Source organism: Palaemon carinicauda, chromosome 17, assembly GCF_036898095.1.
Source record: "Palaemon carinicauda isolate YSFRI2023 chromosome 17, ASM3689809v2, whole genome shotgun sequence".
Lineage (NCBI taxonomy): Eukaryota > Metazoa > Arthropoda > Malacostraca > Decapoda > Palaemonidae > Palaemon > Palaemon carinicauda.
In genome coordinates this window covers 101,441,241-101,449,664 of record NC_090741.1, presented here as the reverse complement: position 1 = coordinate 101,449,664, position 8,424 = coordinate 101,441,241, and the positions used below count along the sequence as shown (strand labels likewise).

The 8,424-nt window shown below is 40.5% G+C and overlaps 1 long non-coding RNA gene across 1 annotated transcript in view; it reads left to right on the top strand.

Moving 5' to 3' along the window:
• The window catches only part of LOC137656147 (uncharacterized), an 8,729-nt gene extending 712 nt beyond the window's left edge, over positions 1 to 8,017 (top strand). Inside the window, exon 3 of the long non-coding RNA XR_011046961.1 lies at positions 7,879 to 8,017. This is a non-coding gene — a long non-coding RNA (uncharacterized lncRNA). The remainder of the gene's footprint in view (positions 1 to 7,878) is intronic.
• The last annotated feature ends 407 nt before the right edge of the window (positions 8,018 to 8,424 follow it).

Sequence of the window (8,424 nt, the reverse complement as noted above, 5' to 3'; positions counted from 1 at the left end):
GGTGTTCCTCTTTTGAGGAAGAGAACACAAGTATGTCGTCCACGTAACATACACAGAAGGGGAGGTCTCCTAAGATGCCATCCATGAGACGTTGAAAAGAGGCCCCAGCATTACGAAGGCCAAAACTGGAATAATTGAAGGTGTATGTACCATAGGGAGTGGTGATGGCGGTCTTAGGGATGTCTTCTGGGTTCATAGGCACCTGATAATACCCCTTCAGGAAGTCGAGCATGGAGAAAACCTTCACTTTGTGCAGGTATGAGGTTACGTCAGTGATGATTGGGAGGGGGTAGTGATACGGTTCTGTTTGCATGTTCAGGCGCCTGTAATCCCCACATGGACGGAGGAAGTGGTCTTTCTTCAGGACGACGTGCAAGAGTGACGACCATGGGCTGGAGGCCTTTTGGCAAAGGCACATTTCTTTTATATCAGCAAACGTCTGTTTGGCGGCTGCCAATCGATCCGGTGCCAGACGTCTGAATTTGGTGAAGACTTGGGGTCCTGATATAGTGATAAATACCGTTGTTGGCAGGAGCTGTAGTCGTTTGGCGAAGTTCTGGACAGAAAACTTCCGGGTACAACGTGAGGAGGGGGGCGTAGGCATCCGTGGGTGCGCTAATGTGGAGAGCGAGGTTGGAGGGGCCGGGTTGAAGAGGTGTCAACAAGTACATAGTCTGTATTGACCAATCGTCGGTGGGCGACATCGATCAGAAGGTGGAAATGAGAGAGAAAATCCACACCGAGGATTGGCAATGTGACGTCAGCAACGAGAAACTTCCAATTAGATTTGCTGTTTCCAAACGATAATGTGAGGTTCTTGTAACCGTAGGTGGGTAACGCAGATCCGTTGACAGCTATCAGGCGGACGTCAGCAGACTCAGACAGACTACTTCGTGTCCTGAAGAGTTCCCTTAGCAAAAGAGAACGACAAGCACCCATGTCTACCAAAAATTGCATGCCTGTTCTGCATCACGTAAAAAGAAAAGATTAGAAACATGTGAGGCCACGGCCACGAGCGATGGCCTACTTACATGTCTTTTGGCCACTGACAATCCGTGGCACCGAATCTGGAGTAGTAGTAGCAAAACTGTGGGCGGCAGTAAGTGGCTGTAAAAGTCGTTGGTTGTAGCGAGAGCGAGTGGTTGGAGATGGGTGGCTTTGCCGCCGCTCCGGCACGTCACGGTGTAGGCGTGTGTGTCCTACGGCATTCACGTACGCTTCGGTTGACGTTGAATAGGGGTCCTCTTCGTCAAGAGTGGAGGCATTGTATGGAGGTCTTGAAGGTCGTGAAATGGCTGTCCATTGGGGCGTCGGCTTAGTCATCAAGTCCTTTATGGGTAAACTATTGACATCGGGTATGGCAGCACATACAAGTTCGGGTAAAAGACATACCCAAAGGGCACGAAGTAGGTTCACCTCACGAGGAGAGCCGTCTGCGGCAGGTTGCAGGCGAGCGATACTGGTCCTTTCCTTGAGGGCGAATGAAGCCTTTTGGTCCCCTAACAGTTGTTGAGAGAGCTGAAAAAGCTTTGCTATACGGGTGGCTGGCGACTGCGAGTACTGCTGCAGAAGGTAGGTTTTGAGGGCGTCATATGCTATTGGGGTGTCTCCTTGTTCATAAAGCCAGTCGGAGATTTCCGGGAAGGTGTCCTCGGGTATCGCTGAGAGAACATAATCTGCTTTGGTGGTTGAGCGAGTCACGGCCGTGATGCGGAACTGGACTTCTGCGCGCTGAAACCAAGCAAAAGCCTCTCCACTGGCGAACAACGAAAGTTTGAATGGGGCGGTGCCATCCTCCGTGGAATCTGCCATAGTAACAGTGCGGGGGGGGGGGGGGAAGTCGGGAGGAGCGAGTCGACCTCCGGGATCACCAATGTGACAAGCCAAGAGTAGGTTATGAGTCAAAGGTGAGATGAATGCAACTGAGTAACTTTATTGCAGACACATTGAGCATATATACACACTAGGTCCCAGTAAGGTCGCAAAATACAAACATGCTGTTTCTTATCAAACCAGCAACCGGTTCTGTTAACAGTTAACAAAGAAGTAGGCAGACAGGTTAATACAAGTTGCTGTCAGTGCGAGGGGAGAGCGAAATACAAAGGATAATAAATGTAAAAAGAGAAATATCGTTACTAAAGACGATCGTGTGACACACGGATGCTACAGTTTCAAGGCTCATTAATCCATAGAGTATGAAAACAAAATTGTTCTACAAACTTTTATCCAAATGAATTGTTGCAGAGAGACATTTTTCACAGCTACCAAAAACTGTGCATGGTGGGGGGGGGGGGGGGTAACAGAATGCCCCAAGGTTGTTGTAGCCTACACATACAATGAATAGCTTGGCCGATTCTTTTCACATTTTCCTCTGTCTTCATACACCTGACAACACCTGAGATTACCAATCAATTCTCCTATAGTAAAGGGGTTGACTACTGCAATGTAATTTTTTGGTGGCTACTTTCCTCTTGGTAAGAATGGAAGAGACTCTTTAGCTATGGTAAGCAGCTCTTCTAGGAGAAGGACATTCCAAAATCAAGTTATTGTTCTCTATTCTTGAGTAGTGCCATAGCCTCTGTAACATGGTATTCCACTGTCTGGGATTAGAGTTCTCTTCCTTGAGGGTACACCCGGGCATGCTGTTCTATCTTGTTACTCGTCCTCTAGTTTTATGAAGTTTTTATAGTTTATATATGATATATCTAATATGACGTTAATGTCCTTAAAATATTATAATTCAAATGTTATTACTTTTCATGTACTTTATTCATTTCCTGGTTTCCTTTCCTCACTGAGCTATTTTTCCCTGTTGGAGCCTTTGGGCTTATAGCATCATACCTTTCCATCTAGGGTTGTAGCTTAGCTAACAATAATGATAATAATATTGGAAACGTTCCTGCCTTTTGCTCTGCTTGACTGAGGCTTCTAGTTGCATTCAAGCTCGATAGTTTCTTGTACTGTCTGCAAACTCAACATCCTTGTGAGCTAAGGATGGGGGGTTTGGGTGAGCCTGTAGTTCTACCTGTTGAGTCATCAGTACCCACTGCCTGGCCCTCCCTGGTCCTTGCTTGATGGATGGGGCTTGGGTACTGATCATATGTATATAGGGTCAGTTTGTAGGGCAGTGGTTCATAACCTTTTATAGATATCTCATACAGATTTTTCGGACCTCCAATCAAAAATGAAAACTATTAGAAAAAAATTATTGGATTAGTGATACAAATCTTACTCAGTAATTTGCCAACAATCATGTTTATTGTTTCTATTCTAAACTAAGTGCACGAAATTTTAATAGTAGCCTATACTTGAAATACACCAGCATGATTACAATATACAGTACTCACTAATTTAATGATGAATCATTAACACATTTTTAGTGGCTCTTTTGCTGTTGTTTTTCTTCAAAGATGATATTGAAGCAGGGTTCTTTTTCCGAAAGTGCCACATACATATCACAACTTGCATCCAAGCGATTTCTGGCCTTTGTCTTGCAGTGTAGGAGTGCTGAAAAACCTGCCTCATAAAAGTATATGGCTGCAAATGGCACGAGGATCTTCAGAGCTCTTTCTGCGAACTGTGGGATTTTTTAACGCTGTGCACACTCAAAACATGTCTAGCTGCATTGATTCAAACTCCATTCGGATTCTGTCATTAGCCTACAGCTTGACATGATCATCTTTCGTTATATCACTATCATCCATGGAGTCAAATTTGAAGAGATATGGATCCCGTATCCATCTCTCTTGCACAGATACCTCTCTATGGAAGGACTTAATCAGCTGTTGCAAATGATCTTTTATTTCGCGGAAAGAATGGGCAATTCTTCATCTACACCAAGAGCCTCATCAAGTGAAGAGAAGTTAGATAAATTGCTTTTCTCAATGTGATTCATCCAAATTGAATTTCTGGTTAAAGGCAGATAACTTTTCTCTGGCAGTGATTATGTTTATCCATGTACCTTGGATGGAAATATTCAGCTTGTTAATGGGCACCTTATGATGCTTGATGACATCTGTTAGGTATGCCATTGACAAAATGAACTCTCTGTTTTTTAAATGGTTAGCAATGTCCCTTTTTTGATTCTAAGAAATTGCTTAATTAACTGTGTAGTTCGAAGACAGGTGTAAGCACCCTGCCATGGGAGAGCCACCTTACTTCTGTGTGATAAAGAAGAAAACTGTGCTCAACTCCAATTTCTTCACAAAAAAGCTGTTGAGGTGATAATTTAGGCGTTCTCTGATGAAATTAACTGCACGAACAACAATTGAGAAAACATCCTTTAATTATTCTGGTAGCGCCTTCGTGGCGAGTGCATGACGATGCGACACACAGTGAGTGACAGTTACATGGGACACCTTTGCCTTCAATAGTGAAGTAAAGCTTGAGTTGTTTCCTAGTATGACAGGAGCTCCATCAGTGCAAATTGACCTGTACATGTTGAGAATCATGCCCTGTTTCAAGACGAAATTCTTCACAAGATTGAACACGTAGATTGCTTTTGCAGTAGTTTCCAGTGGTTCACAAAACAAGAATTCTTCTAATTCTTTTTCCTTCACATACCGGACAAATACAAGCAACTGACTGCGAAACCAACAAATACCAGCAACTGACTAAAAAATGTAGGTTGACTCATCCAACTGAATACGCACTTTGACAGGACTAGCTTTCATATCCGTGATCACCTGTTGCAAGATATCTCGACTCGTGTCAATAACCCTTGAATGGATAATGTCATTTGACAAAGGTACCTGCTTCAGTTTCTTTTCAGCATTAGACCCTGGCACTGTTTTCACCCTTTTTAGTGCACAAAGTTTCAAGAGTTCTCCTGCAATAGTATGAGGTTTTTCATTCTTTGCACACAAAAATTACATCATAAGGGCTTGTAACAATGGTTTCTAACTGACACAAAATCTCGCTTTGCAAGGGTACAGCTACAATCAAATCTGTCACTCTTAATCTTCAAGCTGTTTAAATTATGCCCAGCATCCATTCGTCTTTGCCGATTGTTGAAATGCTCCTTGAGTCTTGAAGGTTTGAGATTTGCATTTGAAAATACAGTACTGCAGAGGATGTACTGTCGTCGTTCAGTTACATCTGCCTCATTTGTATAGGTGAAATCATAACAAATGTTATCATCATTTCATTTGGGTTTCTTAGACATTTTATGTCAGGTGATCAGAGAAATATGTTGGATGAAAATTCAATACACGACTAAGTAAAATAAGTAATGAGAGTTGCTAACTATAGATTTTTCATGCAGCAAGAATCACCCTTAAAAGGAGTCAAAAACGTACTAGAATTATACAGTATGTGTATTATATTTGCACAAACATGCATATGTATATAAAGAATACAGATGATTAGCTTCTGATTATGATATTTGCTTAATGTTACCAGAGTCCCACTTTTAGGCAGGACAGTCCCACTTTTGGATCGTCTGTCCCTCCTTTTATAAAGTTTAGCAAAATGTCCCGACTTTTTTTAACGTTTCTGAGTTTCGTCCCGCTTTGTTCACGTTTGTTCCACTATTTTTGTGCTACAAAAACTAAAGTGTCCCCATTTAAATGGAATAACATTGAAGTTTTATTTAATTTTGCCATTTCACTAGCTGGTAGCTTCGATCGTCTTTTCCGACTGCAACCATACTCAGTGAAGTGAATTAAAAGAATATTGTAGACTGTAAATTGTATAAGGAACCATTGCTCTAGGGCATTGTCACTGTCCCTTGCCTCTGCAACTCATGAACAACCTTTAAACCTTTAAAGGCCAGCTAAAAATTATAGTTTGGGGATCACCTTCGTTCTCTATGATATGTTGGCTACTTACTTTACTTTGACGGCTGCTTTTCCAGTCCCATACAGCAGGGGAACCCCACTCTCTACAGGACCTCCACTGTCGTTTTAATTTGTTCGTTCAGGGTATTCAACGTTTCATATCACGTATTGTTCATTTACTGTTAAATCGTCACTGTTATAGGACTGATGAAATAAGAAAGTCTTCCGTATCCTCTTGAAAGCCTTAATGTCTTCAATCATTCGGATGTCTCGTGGGAGATTATTATATAGTCTCTGGGCTGCATATCTAAAGGCTCTGGAGCCTACAATAGACATATATCTAGATTCCAATAGCTTGAAACCATCTTTAACTATTCTCGTGTTGACACGATTTGTTGGCTGCGCAATATGTAACAATTCTCTTAGATATTTTGGACAACCGGTTCTGATAACTTGGTGGGTTATTGTACATATTTTAAAATAAATTCTTGCTTTAATCCGCAGCTAGTGTAAATCAATTGGTATAGGGGTGATTTTTTCTCTAGGTGGGACACCTTTCATCAGTCTTGCTCCTCTGTTTATTATGTTTTGTAATTCCTTAAGTTGCACTTTTTGTAAATTGTAATAGATGGAGTTGCAGTAGTCAATCCTGGTGATAACTCAGTTTATCACAAGTTTCTCCACGGAATTTGCATCCAGGTACTTTTTTTATAAATGCAATATTTCTTAGATGATAACCAAGTTTTTACTACATTATTTATTTGGGCATTGAGAGACAGGTTACAGTCAAGAAATACACCTAGAACTCGAACTGTAATAGATATCGGAACTGAGTCATTATTTATGTTCATTTGGATATCACCCAAGCTTCTCATGCTGTTTTTCTTACCCACCACCATGAACTCAGTTTTGTTCTCATTTAATTTTAGTTGTTTAAATGTCATCCATTCTCTGACACTATCAAGGATTCGGTTTAGTTTCAGAAGTGTCATCTATATCATTTATGGAGAAGTAAAATTGTGTGCCATCCACAAATAGTTTGAACTTCAAATCATGCCTTTGTAGTATTTTCGATAGACCATTAGTATAGATGTAGAATAAGATTGGGCTAAGTACACTCCCCTCTGTTTAAAGGTTCATATGATGAATAAGAGTTTCCAATTTTTACATAGTAATTTCTACCAACCAAGTAGTCTTCTAGGTATTCGAAAGCTTGATCTTCAGCGCCCATGGACCGTAGATCATTTGGTAGCAGTTCATACACAACTGTATCGAAGGCAGCACTGATACAGAGTAATATTAAAATATCACATTTATTTTCATCCATCATTTCCAGCATATGGTTTACAACAGAGCAGATGGCTGTCTCCGTAGAGTATGGTTTTCTGTACGCAGATTGATTGTCAGGCAAAGCTTCTTGTGCTTCTAAATGAATGCCTAGTTGTCCAAGAATTACGTATTCAAGCACTTTTGAAATAAAGGATAGATTCGAAATAGGTCTATGTGAGCTTAATTCCTGCTAGTCCAGAGAATTTTTTAGAACTGGTGTGACTTACAATCATCAATGCTTGCATTTTCTATTTTCATTATTATTTCGGCTAGACTAAAAAATTTCCCTCTCCAATTACTTCAGATATTGGCATAGGATCGATCACGCAGTTTGTTTTCTTTGCTCTCTTGATAATCATGGTGATGTCATCTTGTGTTGTGTTGTTAAATCTTATCAAGTTTGTCTGTGTGCCTGGTGTATCATTAATCTGATGTTGAGTACTTACTAATGACCTGGTTATATTTTCAATTTTGTTTTTAAAGAATACTAAAAAATCATTTGCTAGTTCCTGGTCACTGTATCCACCAGGTAGCTTCTTTTCTTTTACTTTCCCCATTATACCATTCAGGAGACGATATAACTTATTTATGTCTGTTGCTGCTTCGAGGATCTTTCTCTCATAGTATTCACTTTTTTTCCTTCTTAGTAGGTAGTTATATTGACACGTAGCAGTTTTGTATTCTACCCACGTACTTTTAGTATTTAACCTATTTATTAAGGAAGTATTGTCCTGTGTTCTTTTTCTTTTTAATGTTTCTTCTTATGTAATAGATGGGACGAAAAGGTTTCATTTAAAGAAGCTTTTACGCCAAGAAGTGACGATTATCCAGAAATGCTTCCAGAAGATGAAGACACTGAATTTGTTACTCACGCTGTGTTAGAAGAAGATTGGGAGGATAAATCAGATGATGGCAAGTTTGACTAAACGTTTTGTCTTAACAGATTACGAATACGATATTAAGTTCTACTTTATCATTATGAAGCCGTGGACGTTTATTGGACAAAATAACTTTTTATAAGAAAAGTATAGAGCGAGCATGTTATCTTTTTCAATAACCAGCACATCACAGAAGTGGAAATGCCGGGCTGTCGTTGACCCTCCTAGAAATTGTGGACATTTGGGGATATTTTATGTAATTTCAATTGAAAATGACAGTTTTCTGATATTTCTTCTGTTTCATACCAGACAAGGAAACTGTGATCTTGGAGCCCGGTGAGACTGCGTCATTTTCCTTCACTTTCCACGACAGACAGACATCGAAATACATCGAGTATAAGGTGAGACAGGAGAAGGAATCCTTCCTCTAGATTCTAAAA